General features: G+C 54.1%; 1 non-coding gene across 1 annotated transcript; it reads right to left on the bottom strand.

Moving 5' to 3' along the window:
• Positions 1–247: 247 nt before the first annotated feature.
• On the bottom strand, positions 248–319 carry TRNAC-GCA. Its single transcript has one exon. It is a non-coding gene; the product is annotated as a tRNA-Cys (tRNA).
• Between the last annotated feature and the right edge of the window lie 12,560 nt (positions 320–12,879).

Genomic DNA, 12,879 nt, shown 5'->3' with positions numbered 1-12,879 from the left:
TTCATCAAGCCAGGAAACATTTTGGAAGTCTGGATTCCTGCTAAGGCAATGAGGGTACTCCCAGACATTGTTGCTGGGGAAAGCCTGTGACACAGCCTGACCAGCTTGACCTCAAGGAACCCTCACAACCACCCTCCCTGTTGTCCAATCCTAGAGATGAGGACAGAACAGAACCCAGGCACAGACAGCATCAGAATTATTTGCCTCCTTCTTATTTACTACTTCACAGCCAAAAGTGACTTTAGCAAGGGGGCACCCGGATTTGAACCGGGGACCTCTTGATCTGCAGTCAAATGCTCTACCCCTGAGCTATACCCCCAAGCCTGCCTTTAAACCTTAATTGCACCCCTTGAGCTGTGCAGTTGCCTTGTTTCTGGACTGCTACAGACAAGTTCCTGGAAGCAGGCAGCCTGCCCCATGACAGCCCTGCTCTCCCAATCATCACTCACTCATTCATCCACATATAAACACCTACTAACCAGCTTCTACAGGCCTGGCTCATCCTTCCCTCTCCTTCCATTTCCTCTTCCTCCCCCTCTGGCTCACTTACCTCTGCCACCCCTGTTCCGTCTTTGCCGTGGTGGGCAGTCATTGGCTTTCCCATCCGAGTAGAGCCTTGGTCCCCTCCCCGCTCCCTGCACTGCGGTGCTGAGGAGAGAGGTCTCTGCACGGATGGAGGAGCAGGTCTGGGACAAGAACCTGGTCCTGGCACCACACCCGGAGACACGGAGGACCCCCTTTCTCCCTTTCCCCCATATGCTCATCCACTTAACCTGCTGAATACTGTGGAGGAATCAGGTGGACCGGTTCCAGATTCCTGCTCAAGGAGAAAACCCAGCTGAGGAGGGGTGGAACACTGTGACAGCTTGCTTGTGAGCCCCGGGCGTGGAAAGCGGTGGCTTCCAAGACTCCCCAGCAGATGTAGGCAGCTCTGTGTGCTGTGAGCAGCGGGGAATGAGGAGGTGGCCAGGCGAGGGGCTGCACTGGCGGGGGACACAGCCCAAGGAAGCTCCTCCCACCTCAGCCCCACCCAGTGATGGAGAAGCCAAAAGAGGGCCTGAGACCTTATCAGCCCTTCCCAGTGCCCTCCCCGCCCCCTCCCTCGTCCCACAGAAGCAGCCTTCCCTACAGTCTATGCGCTCACAGGACTCTAGGGAAGCAGCTCTTTTGTTCAGAAATACTGAGGAAGGCCCTAGAGCCTGGGGTGCTGCACCCAGTCACCTTGCACCTGAAGTGATTTCATACTTTCTGAGCTCTCCTCCTTTCTCCAGGCCGCCAGGACACACCAAAATTGACCACAGGCTCCTTCCAGTGGGTCCACTGGTCCCCTGACCCAAGGGGCTGATATTTTTAGTTCCGACTGACTGGAGGGCAACGAGGTGGCAACCAGCGAGCAGGAACTGGCCCCTGACTGGTCCCTGCCCTCGGCCTCGGCGGAGAGCTCGTGTGAACCCAGGTGAGCCCGGCCTCGCGGGCTCCTTCCCCTGACAGAAAGCTGGTGGCGAGGCTGCTGGCTGGCCCTGCTCCACATGGGCTCCCAGCCCTCAGGCTCCTCTCCCACACCCACGCCGCCAGTCCGCCACTCCGGTCCCCTCGGGGAAGGAGACTTGTTTGAGCAGCTAGGCTTGGAAACAGGCCTGAGACGCTGAAGCCGCCGAGGGTGTGGGCCTCGGGGCTGGCAGGATAGGGCTGCCGGGGAGAGAAGCGTCTTGCTGGGCTTGGCCCCACGGGAGGTGGCCAGAAAGGGAGACAGGAGAGAAGACTCCAGGAGGACAGTGTGTGGGAGAGGCGGGACTGCTGAGGCCGGCGCTGGGAAGGGACGGTTCCCCGACACTGTTCTCGTTAACCGTGGTCGCTAAGAAAGAAACCATAAGCAAAAATAGCCAGAATGTGAAATGTCTCAGGAAAGCAAGAAATGTGCGTTCTAAGCAAGGGCCGTGAGGTCAACGTGATGAAGTGAATTCTGGCAGAACGGGGTCACAGCAGCAAGCGGGGAGAGAGGACAGGACGAGGGGCTCCCTGACCCGTTTGTTACACACGGTGTTGAAGGGGCACCACTCCTGCTGCATCGTGTTGGGGAAGGGCTGACAACTTCCTCATCGTCGTACCAAAACCCAGAAATATTTGGGCTTTTACCTAGAAAATTTCATAAAGTTTTTACTGATGTGTCATATTGCCAACATTAAAGAAAATCGGTTTCCTTCTGAGATTGAGAGCTGGTGGCGTGACTTCGAGTTAGGCGAAAATTTCTTAAATATGACACCAAAAGCTCACCCGATAAACTGGACTTCGTCAAAATTAAGAACCTGTGCTCTTTGAAAGACACTGTTAGGACAAGGAAAAGGCAAGTCACAGACGGAGAGGAAGCATTTGCAAGCCGCTTATCTGATACAGGACTTGCACCAACAGGCAGAACCTTCAAGACTCAACCCTAAGAAAACGAACAAGCCAAATGAAAAAAATGGACAGAGGATCCGAGAAGATACTTCACCAAAGAAAGCATACGATGGCGACAAGCACATAAAAATACCCTCGACATCGGCAGTGATGAGGGAAATAAACATTAAAACCACCATGAGAGACTACATTGTGCTAGAACGTAAGTCCACAAGACGGACGGTGAGCAGTGTTGGGCAGGGTGTGGAGCGGCTGCGGCCACCGTGGGGAATCGTTTGGCAGCTCCTTAAAAGGCGACGCATAGGGGCGCCTGGGTGGCTCAGTTGGTTAAGCGACTGCCTTCGGCTCAGGTCATGATCCTGGAGTCCCGGGATCGAGTCCCGCATCGGGCTCCCTGCTCGGCAGGGAGTCTGCTTCTCCCTCTGATCCTCCCCCTCTCATGCTCTCTGTCTCCCATTCTCTCTCTCAGATAAATAAATAAAAAATCTTAAAAAAAAAAAAAAAAAAAGGCGAGGCATACACCTTCCATATGACCGAGATATTATACTCCCAAGGACTTCCCTGAGAGAAATGAAGGCACTCAGCCATGCGCTAGTGCATGAAGGTTCTCAGCAACTTAATTCTAAAGCCAAAAACTGAGAACAACTCAAGCATTTATCAACAGGTGCAAGGATAAAGGGCGGTGCGGGCCTCGGATGGAATACTTCTTATGGATAAAAACAAAGGAGCTATTAATACTCAGAACCGTAGGGACAGATCTCAAATAATTATCTTGAGTAAATGAAGCCAGACCAAAACCAAACAAACAAAAAGGCGGGCGGGGGGGAGTACATATGCTCTGATTCCATTTATATATAATTCTAGAAAATGAAACCTAGTCTGCGAACACAGACAGCAGGTCACAGGTTGCCTGGAGTGGTGACAGTATTTTAACGGACTAGTGGCTGAGGGGTGCGAGATTCCGGGCCCCAGCTCGGACACACCGTCTGTTTCGTCCCTGTCCCACCTTACACTCCCTTCCCAAAGCTCTGTGGCCTCCATCAGCCCTCCGGGGGCGACACCCCCTCGCTCTCCCCCAGCAGAGATCATTCGCTTTCACACTTGGCAGGGGTGTTCGCTGCTCCTGGACCACTCGTCTTCTTGTCCGGCGAAACTGAACAATGCACAACTGATTCATCCAAGCCCCTGGAGTCAGTGGCCGTTCTGTGATCCAGTCCCCTCTCCCTCCTTCCCATCTCCCCGAGTCTCTTGGGAGTGCGCTGAGCAGCTACCATCAACAGCCCTCTCCTCTGACTGCGTGTCAAGCTACGTGTCAGTCTGCACATCCCTCTCACTCCCAGGACACGACCCCCACCTGGGGTTTTCCTTCTGGCCGTCCCGCTGTCTTTAAACACGGAGGAGCACCCCCCTTGTGCAACCTGCCTCCCGGCCTCACGGCCGCAGCTGTGCCGGCCTCCAGGATGCTTCCCCCCCAGCCCTGCCAGCTTAGGCCTCTGCTCCTCCATGCTCTGCCTGTGCCTGGAGATCTCTGCGTCCATGCTGATGAGCCTCCCCCGTCCCTGGTCCCTCAGTGCCTTGACCTCGACTCCTCTTTGGACAGAGCACACCGCTGGAACCTGGTTATCACTGGAAACTGCCCCACCTCCACAAGTGTCCCATCCTCAGGGTAATCTCTAACTTCCCCCCTCCAGCACATCCGCACACCGCCCTCTGCCCTTCTCCTTCCCTTTCCCCGCAGCTGTTCAGCTCTTCCCCGCTTTTCACCCTCCTACCCAACACAGATGCCATGCTTCGCCACTGTGCTTGGCTTCCTTGGCTGTTCTCACGGGGTCCCAGAGGACTCGGGCGGTGGGGACCAAGGCTGCTAGAAGCTCCGGACTCTGGGAGAGCCTGTATTCATCATATTTTTTAATTTTCTCTATAGGCACATCTCATTTTATTGCACTTTGCTTTATTGTGATTCCCAGATTGTGTTTTTTTTTTTTTTACAAATTGAAGGTTCAGGATGTCCGTGGAGGAAGTGGAAACAGCAAGAGAACAGAACGAGGAGCGCGGCCTGAAGCGGGGACCGACGGGCCGCACGCTCGGGAGCAAACGGGACCGGCCGAGCACGGGGGTTCCCGAGTCCCCTCCCTGTCCGGGGGGACGAAGGACCCGGCGCGTGACAGCAGCTCGGCTGATGCGGCGGCGGCGGGGCCCGAGAGCACCGACCCCCCTTCCGAAGGCAGCTGTCCTGGGGGGGAAAGGCGCCCGCCGCGGAGAAAGCGCGCTGCCGGGCGAGCCGTCGGTGCGGGGAACTGCACGGGTGTCCGGGGAACCCGCGCGGCCGCGCCCAGCACCCGGGGGGACGGGGGGGGAGGCTCAGGGGCCGCCAGCGCCGCCCCCACCCTCCACCGGCAGGAAGACGGCCCCGCTGAGAGCTCCGGGGGCGGGTGGCCCGTCCGCAGGGGGGGCTCTTCCCGTGAAGTTCTGCTCGTGGTCGTGGCGGACGCAATGTCACCGCACAGCCCGCAGACCCCCCGCACTGGGAAACCAAAACATTCCCGGGACCCGCTTTCTTGCACTATTAGCTGCCCCGCGGGGGTCGGAACCGAACCCGCAACATCTCCCAGGTGCGCCTGTGCGAGGTCAGAGACAGGTGTCGCGGTGGGAAGAGCCCTGGCAGGTTGTGGAGAGCCGGGGGAGCTCAGCCCACAGGTGACAGGCCGTGAGCTAGGACAGAGGCTGTCAGGCTGTCCTCCAGCACCACGGACTGCCTTCAAGTCACAAAACATTTGGGGTTTCTTTGCTGAACATGAGGCCACCTAAACAGGACCATGTTTCCAGGCCTCCGCTGCAAGCAGATGTGGTTGTGTGGCTGGTTCTCTTCAACGGGGTGTGAGAGGCTCTGCCTCCTAGGGCTGCGTTAAATGGGACAATTTATTCAGCCGCTCTGCACCTCGGTCTCTTGATCCATAACAGGAGTAAACAAAAGGTAATGAGGTTTCAGTGGGTCAATACTGATAAAAAACCATAATTACTAAATATGTGTTAATTAAATAAGAAGTAAACACACGTGCTGTCCCTAAAGGGAAAGAGCACCGCGCCCCTCCTTGCCTTGCTCTGACAGATGGTAGCAAGCCGTCAAGAACCATGGCGACAAGGCCCCATCCTGGGAAGGGTAGAGCAACAAGCTGGAAGGAGCCTGGGTCTGTGCCACCAAGAGCCTGTCAGGGGAGAGCAAGCACTCACCACTATCATGTTGAAGCTACTAGTTCATTACTTCATTTTGTTTGGGTTTTTTTTAAGATTTTGTTTATTTGACAGAGAACAGAGAGAAAGAGAGCACAAGCAGGGGGAGGGGCAGAAGAAGAGGGAGAAGCAGGCTTCCCGCTGAGCAAGGAGCCCAATGCGGGGCTCGATCCCAGGACCGCGGGATCATGACCTGAGCCGAAGGCAGACGCTTAACTGATTGAGCCACCCTGGTGCCCTCATTACTTCGTTTTGTGTTTTCTCAGTCCTGTTCTGGCAGCCAATCACATATCCTACATAACATAGGGAACATGAGTCAGTGTCCTTCAAGGGCTAAGTGACCTCCCCAAAGGCACCAATCTCTAAGAGCCCTCTTAAGAATAGGGAATGATCACTGCTCCTCCTTCCTGCCTCAGCCATTAGGGTAGGCACAACTCTTGTTAAATCAATGAATGAATGGAGAACATTCCAGGCCACTAATATCTAAGGGCTACCCACATTGTGCAGCACTGAGCCAGATTCTGTCCCTAGGATGATGAGGGCTTAGCGTGTCCCTTTCTGTGGTGCCTGGAGGCACCTGTATCACGGTCATGCTGGGGAGACAGCCTGCCCAGCCCCCTGTGCCTGGTTCCCACACACCAGGCTGGCTCCATGATGAACCCGGGTCCTGGACACCAAGTTCCTATCCTGTAGTCAGCCCAGCCTCCCGGAGAGGGAAGTAGATCAAAATGTGCTGAACCTTTACCTAAAGGTTCTTAAGACTTATTGTCAGGTGCAAACAACAAGCTGCAGGATGATAACGTGCACTATGGCATTCATGTCCTTGCAACCCTGTATTTTTCCAGTTCCCACGTGTATGAAAATGCATGAGAGGAGCCTGAAATGTCGCATGCCACAGTGACAACGTGGGGACCCTCAGGAGGGTGGCCTACAGAGAGAAGCCTTCAGCTTCATCTATACCTTCTACGTCTCATGGCGCGAATGTACTCTTGTAAGAATATACTTGCAGAGTAAAAATGCAAACCCTTTCAGAGGGTAGAGGCTGGTTAGTCTCTATTCAGAGACATTGCCAACCTTGGTTCTCAAATGTGGACCTGCCCAGCGTCCCCTGAGGAACACCAGGGGAACATCCAGATTGAAACCCAGACCCCACCCAGACCTACTGAAGGAGAACCCACATCTACACTTTCCCTAGGACCCCAGGAGGAGGAGCCTACCTGTGGAAGCATCCAGTAAATAAAGCAGTCTCTGGGGGCCTCTGTGTTTGCAGCAGAGGGCGCAGAGACAGCTCCTGGAGTAAAGCCTGTCCTGGGGACAGAGCTCTCTCCTGCTGAGTCTGGAAAAGCTTACAGAGAGGGTGCAAGGCAAGAAAGTAACCGTGAAAACAGCAGGGATGTCTCAGGCCACAGGACAGACCCCAAGTCCTCTAAGGACCTCATTCCCCCACCTCCCAGTGCTCACCTGAGCCCAATTCAGGAGGAAACCCCAGCTTCCTGGCAAAGCTGAGCTGGGGTTGGGGGCCTCTGGCCTGGGGGCACGTCGGCCCAGAACTGTGGTGCCTGCCCTGGGCAAGGAACAGCCCAGTCCTGCCACCCCTGCCGCAGGGGCCCAGCCTGGTGGCCACAGGGACCCTGCAACAGCTGCCTGGGCTCCTGCCCTTCGAGCACTCACGGTGCCACAGCCTCCCGCTCGCTGCCTCAGCCTGCTGCCCGGGGCCCCTATACTAGGCCTGGCCTTGGTTGTCTTCCGTGCGTCATTCAGCACCTGGTCAACACCCACCTTCTTTCAGCTCTGAGGTCAATGTGACTGCATTCACACACCCAAAGAACTTGCTCCAAAAGTAAGCCTTTCTCCCCAAATAAAATGTCTGAGTCTAGAAAGCAAGGAACAGGTGTCTTGGCAGGACCTGTGTTCTGAGAGAACGTGTCCCTTGCTTCCACCAGAGTGGTCCTGCTTTGCCCTGTGTTATAGGTTTCCAGCTGTCATTCAAATAAAGGGTTCCTCGCCTAAAAAAAAAAAAAAAAAAAAAAGGCTTTGAAAACTGCATGTTGAAGACACTGCTACCATCTGAGAAAGACAACTGAGCTACTGTTGTTCATCATTCATCTAATTCTCCACAGGGCCGGGCGGGGTGGGGGGTGGGGCGCCGGGGCACTGGGTCTGGCCCAAACGGCAGCTCACTGCCCCCTTCTCTGCCTGTTTCTCCAAATGGGGGGGTCCCTGACACCAGAATGCCCTTGCCAGGTGAAGGTGGAAGGCTGGGCCTGCACTCATCTCGAGGGGACAGGCTCTGGGGGCTCTCACCCTGCCCTGCCGCCTGCCTTGCCTCCCCTCTCCACTGGGGTCTGGAGCTCGCCCGGTGGTGGCGCAGTCTACGAGGGAGGAAATGGGCCTGGTCTGCCCTAAAGGCAGTGATGGGGCTCGGCTCTGCAGGCCTTGAAGGGAAAGGGTGCCTGCCAGGCGTATAGAGTAGGATCCACCCCCCTTCAAGATGTGTGGAGGACAGCACTGAGTTTGGGGTGAAGCAGAGCCCCCCGTGCTCCCCAGGCAGGCAGTGCGGGTGACCAGGCCAGGAGGAAGGCGTCCATCCTGCTGCCCCCACAGGGGACAAAGTGGAATCCAAGAAAGGCAGGAAGAACCCAAAGTCACCTAGTCCAGCCACCTAATTTGACAGATGGGGAAGCTGAGGCCCAGGAGAAGGGAGTTTTTCACGCATGGAGGTCGGTTGTCAGTTTGTGCATCCTGCAGCGCAGGGCTCCCGCGGCCCTCCCTTCCACGTGCCCCACTGCTTCCCCGGAGCCTGGCATCCTCCCTCACCCCGTGGTCTCGCAGCACCCCGGGACCATCTTCTGCAAGAGAAAAATTGGTGGCCAGGCAAAAGGAAGGAAGGCACCTTGCTCTGGGCCTCAGCCTCCCAACTGGGGAATGTGGACAAAAAGCTGACTGCGGAGCTCCTCAAAGCAGTGGGAGAACTCAGGTGTGCAAGCTGAAATGGAATAGGAGTGTGGCAGCTACAAAATCTGTTTAATCATGTCTTACACAAACACACAAGTGCACACGCCCTGGCTCTTAATCCACAGCCTGAAGAACTTCCTGTTCCAGGACTCAACCTCCTTTTAAGGCCCTGGGGCACCCTTAAGAAGATGCCTACAATATATCCTTCATTCAGCAGTTGCTGGAGAACTCACAGTGTGCAGAGTACAGCTCAGTGAGTCCTAGAAGTGCAAATACAAATTAGGGGAGGCCTCAGCTCACCAGAGATAAACAGGCTGGCAGGTGAGAGATGTGTGTGTAAGAGTTGCCCCTGGTACCACGGTAAGAACAATATAGTGAGGAGCGGCTGCCAATTCAGTCAGTCTCCATGAGACCTTGGACAAGTCATTTAACCTTCCTGTATTTCATTTCATTTCATTAAACCTAAACATGGGAATTAAGGATACCTTCTACCTGCTTGAAGGCAGCTGATCAAAGGATCTCAAAGTGCTTTCTGTTCTCAAATCCAAGAGGCTCTTTTGATTCAATAAAGGAATAAAGCCAAGGACTCTGGGCCTGGAAGCCCCCAAGAGCCAGCCTCTTACCAGGGAGACCAGACTCTCACGGTTCCCCTTCATGTGCTTGCAGAGCTCCTTCTGCCAGTCTTCCAGGCTGCTCCACTCCTGTTCGGAGTCACATGGCCACATCTTCTGTCGTCAGAGACACCTGGAAGTATAGGTCCCCCCACACCAACGTGAGTCACAGCCATTTCAGAGAACAGTTAAAACCAGCTCCAGTCTCCTCTCCCTGCCCCCAGACCAGAAGGCATCACAGAGTCTGCTTGGAGATTCTCTCTCCCTCTGCCCCACCTACCCCCATGTTCTTTCTCTCTGAAAGAAATAAATAAATCTTTTTCTTAAAGATTTTATTTATGTATTTGTCAGAGAGAGAGAGAGAGAGCGCGCACAAGCAGGGGAAGTGGCAGGCACAGAGAGAAGCAGGCTCCTCACTGAGCCAGGAGCCCGATGCGGGACTTGATCCCAGGACCCTGAGATCATGACCTGAGCCGAAGGCAGACGCTTAAACGACTGAGCCACCCAGGTGCCCCAAATAAATAAATCTTTTAAAAAAATGGGGCACCTGGGTGGCTCAGATGGTTAAGCGTCTGCCTTCGGCTCAGGTCATGATCCCAGCGTCCTGGGATCGAGCCCCGCATGGGGCTCCCTGCTTGGCAGGGAGCCTGCTTCTCCCTCTCCCTCTAACGTTCCCCTTGCTTGTGCTCTCTTGCCCTCTCTGTCAAATAAATAAAATCTTTAAAAAAATAAAATTTAGGGGCGCCTGGGTGGCTCAGTTGGTTAAGCGACTGCCTTCGGCTCAGGTCATGATCCCAGGGTCCTGGGATCGAGCCCCGCGTTGGGCTCCCTGCTCTGCGGGAAGCCTGCTTCTCTCTCTCTCCCACTCCCCCTGCTTGTGTTCCCTCTCTCGCTGTGTCTCTCTGTCAAATAAATAAATAAGATCTTAAAAAAAAAAAAAAAAAGCCAAGAGGTCAAGTTTTGGCAGACATGACAACCCCTCCACTAGGAGTCTGAGGACCCTGCTGAAGCCAAGCAAGCCCTCTCCACCCCACCAAGTTCCTGTACCTTGGGGGCTTCTCCCTTGCTGCCCGGAGGCAGCCTCAGGACCCAGAAGTTCCCATTTCTCCAGCCGCCTCTGCAGCAGCCCGTACTCCTGCAGCAGGGTCCCCAGCACGGCCCACTTGCCCTCCAGCTGGTTCCCGAACTCCACGGCCGTCTTCTCGCAGTTGGGCGACTTCTCAGCTGTTTCTGTCCGCCTCTCCTAGCTCTGAGGTTGGCTGTCCTGGGACTCCATCATTTCCACAATCTGAACGGCGTCCAAGATGGCCAGAAGAGAGACCTCTGCAGACTGGATCTGAGCCTCTCATGGGAGGCCAGTCCCCATATGCCATTCCTGCAACTAGACACAAGGAGGTGAGTCAACCACCAGGAGAGAGGTACCAGAGCCATTCCCAGCTACAGGGTCTTTTAGAATGGGGGAAACTTGTTCTGGATGCCAGAAGACCTTACTGGTCAGACCCCCAAACAGACCCTTGCTGGCAGACTTTCAAAGACAGCGGACACTGGACACCACAGAGCCCCCAAGGGAAGAATCTTGAACCAAGACCCGGGGGCAATGGAAAATGCATAACAAAGCATTACCATCATGAATGGACAGAGTGTAATGGATTCGAATCATAGCTTTACCACATAATAGCGATATTAGCTTAGCCAATTACTTAACCAAACTTTTTTTCTGCATCTGGGAACACAGCCCAGAATTGAGGAAGTGAGTGGTCCGGAAAACTTCCCAGGAGACCAATGCACACTCAGAATGCCATTTCAGTTGTCGAGTATTCTAGAGCAAACCCACCCCATTACTCAGGACTCAGAAGTAAGGTTCTGTTGTTCTGGCTTTGGTATCTCTAAGGCCCTTCCACCCTGACATTCACTGGCACGTGACCTTCTGACCTATTAGGGCCTTGTGACCCAGGTGCCTTGTTTACCAGCCCCAGGGTGCCCTTCACACTAGGAGGCCAGGTCCTAGCTGCCAGGAAATGGAGCCAGAGAAAGTTGAAAGCCAGCACTTAAGAGTAGTCAGAACAAGAAAATATTTCAAAAAATATCCTGCCCCAGGACATGGAAAATTTATCATATATTACTAGAAGTAATAAAATAAGAAATTTAAGAATGCCTCCCTGGGGACAGCCGAGATATAATGGAAACATTCCTGGAAATGGAACTTAACTAGAACTTGACTCAATACCTCCCCTGCCATTTGAATCTTGCATGTTTTGGGGGTAGTTGTGAGGATGAAGTGAACTAAAGGTGTGGAAAAGCACTCAGTGTGTATTACTGCCCTTGGCACATGTTATTACTAAAACAAACATAAAAGCTGAGGGCCGATAATCAGAATGTGTTATGAACCAAAGACTGATAGCCCAATTCTGTGCAACTGAGGTTCCCTCAATACCTCCTCCAAAAAGCGCTTCGCAAAATGTCCAACACATACTAGGTACTGGTCATCAGACACCTGTCCCTTCCTTTCTTTCTTTTTTTTTTTTTAAGATTTTATTTATTTGACAGAGAGAGACACAGCGAGAGAGGGAACACAAGCAGGGGGAGTGGGAGAAGGAGAAGCAGGCTTCCCGCCGAGCAGGGAGCCCGATGCGGGGCTCGATTCCAGGACCCTGGGGTCATGACCGGAGCCGAAGGCAGACGCTTAACTGACTGAGCCACCCAGGCACCCCAAGTCCCTTCTTTTCTTCTCTCACAGGGCAATTGTTCCATCTCTGAGTCTGGCCTCTGATCAGTACAAGGTGTAGCCTGGAGGAGGAAGATCTGGTCTGCACAGATTAAGGATGAACATCTTCTAGTCCTGTAATGCCCTGTGACAAATCTGGCACTCAGGGATGTATCTAAAACCATTTCAAAGCTATTTCTAGGGGCGCCTGGGTGGCTCAGTCAGTTAAGCGTCTGCCTTTGGCTCAGGTCATGATCCCACGGTCTGGGATCGAGCCCGCATCAGGCTCCCTGCTCAGAGGGGAGCCTGTTTCTCCCTCTCCCTCTGCCTGCCTGTCTGCCTACTTGTGATCTCTCTCTCTCTCTGTCAAAAAAATAAATAAAATCTTAAAAAATAAATAAATTAATTAAAAAAAAAAAGCTATTTCTACCAGGAGATGATACCTCTACCTTCGGAGATGTGGAAAAATCTCGTCTTGACAGTTCTTGTCATGCAGGCCAGGGACAGACTAAGTCAAATCTGAGCCTGAAGCACACATAACCAAAGGTCCTCTATAACACAGACCCCCTCCCAGCAGTAGGAGGGACTTCTTGGGGAACTTGGGAAAAGAGCAAGCAGGCCCTTAAATGCATCCTGACTGAAATCAGAGTTCGCGCCTAGAGGAGTTTTAGGGGATCCTCACGGCCAGGTGCAAGACTGCTCCACAGGAAGAAGGCGAGGGCCTAGGTTGGCGGGAAAATAACCTCCCAAGATAACAGCAGCTGGTCTCAGTATGGAAAAGGGGGTGACAATGGGGTGATGGTCTCCCTAAGGTGTCAGTGCAGGGGGCGTAGTGCGTGGGCTGAAGGACAGGCCCAAAAAAGGAAAGCCCTGAAGGGTCTCTGGAGTGAACACGCTCACGGTCCGTCCTCCCCCTCGCCCCGACCTCCCGCCCCCTCCCCCAACCCGCAGAGCCGGCTCGGCCAATCGTCAGGGCTGGCG

The sequence above is a fragment of the Mirounga leonina genome, unplaced genomic scaffold (assembly GCF_011800145.1).
Source record: "Mirounga leonina isolate KUSES-001 unplaced genomic scaffold, KU_Mleo_1.0 Mir_174, whole genome shotgun sequence".
NCBI lineage: Eukaryota > Metazoa > Chordata > Mammalia > Carnivora > Phocidae > Mirounga > Mirounga leonina.
Note: the sequence above shows the minus strand (reverse complement) of the source record. Positions and strands in the feature narration are given on the sequence as shown.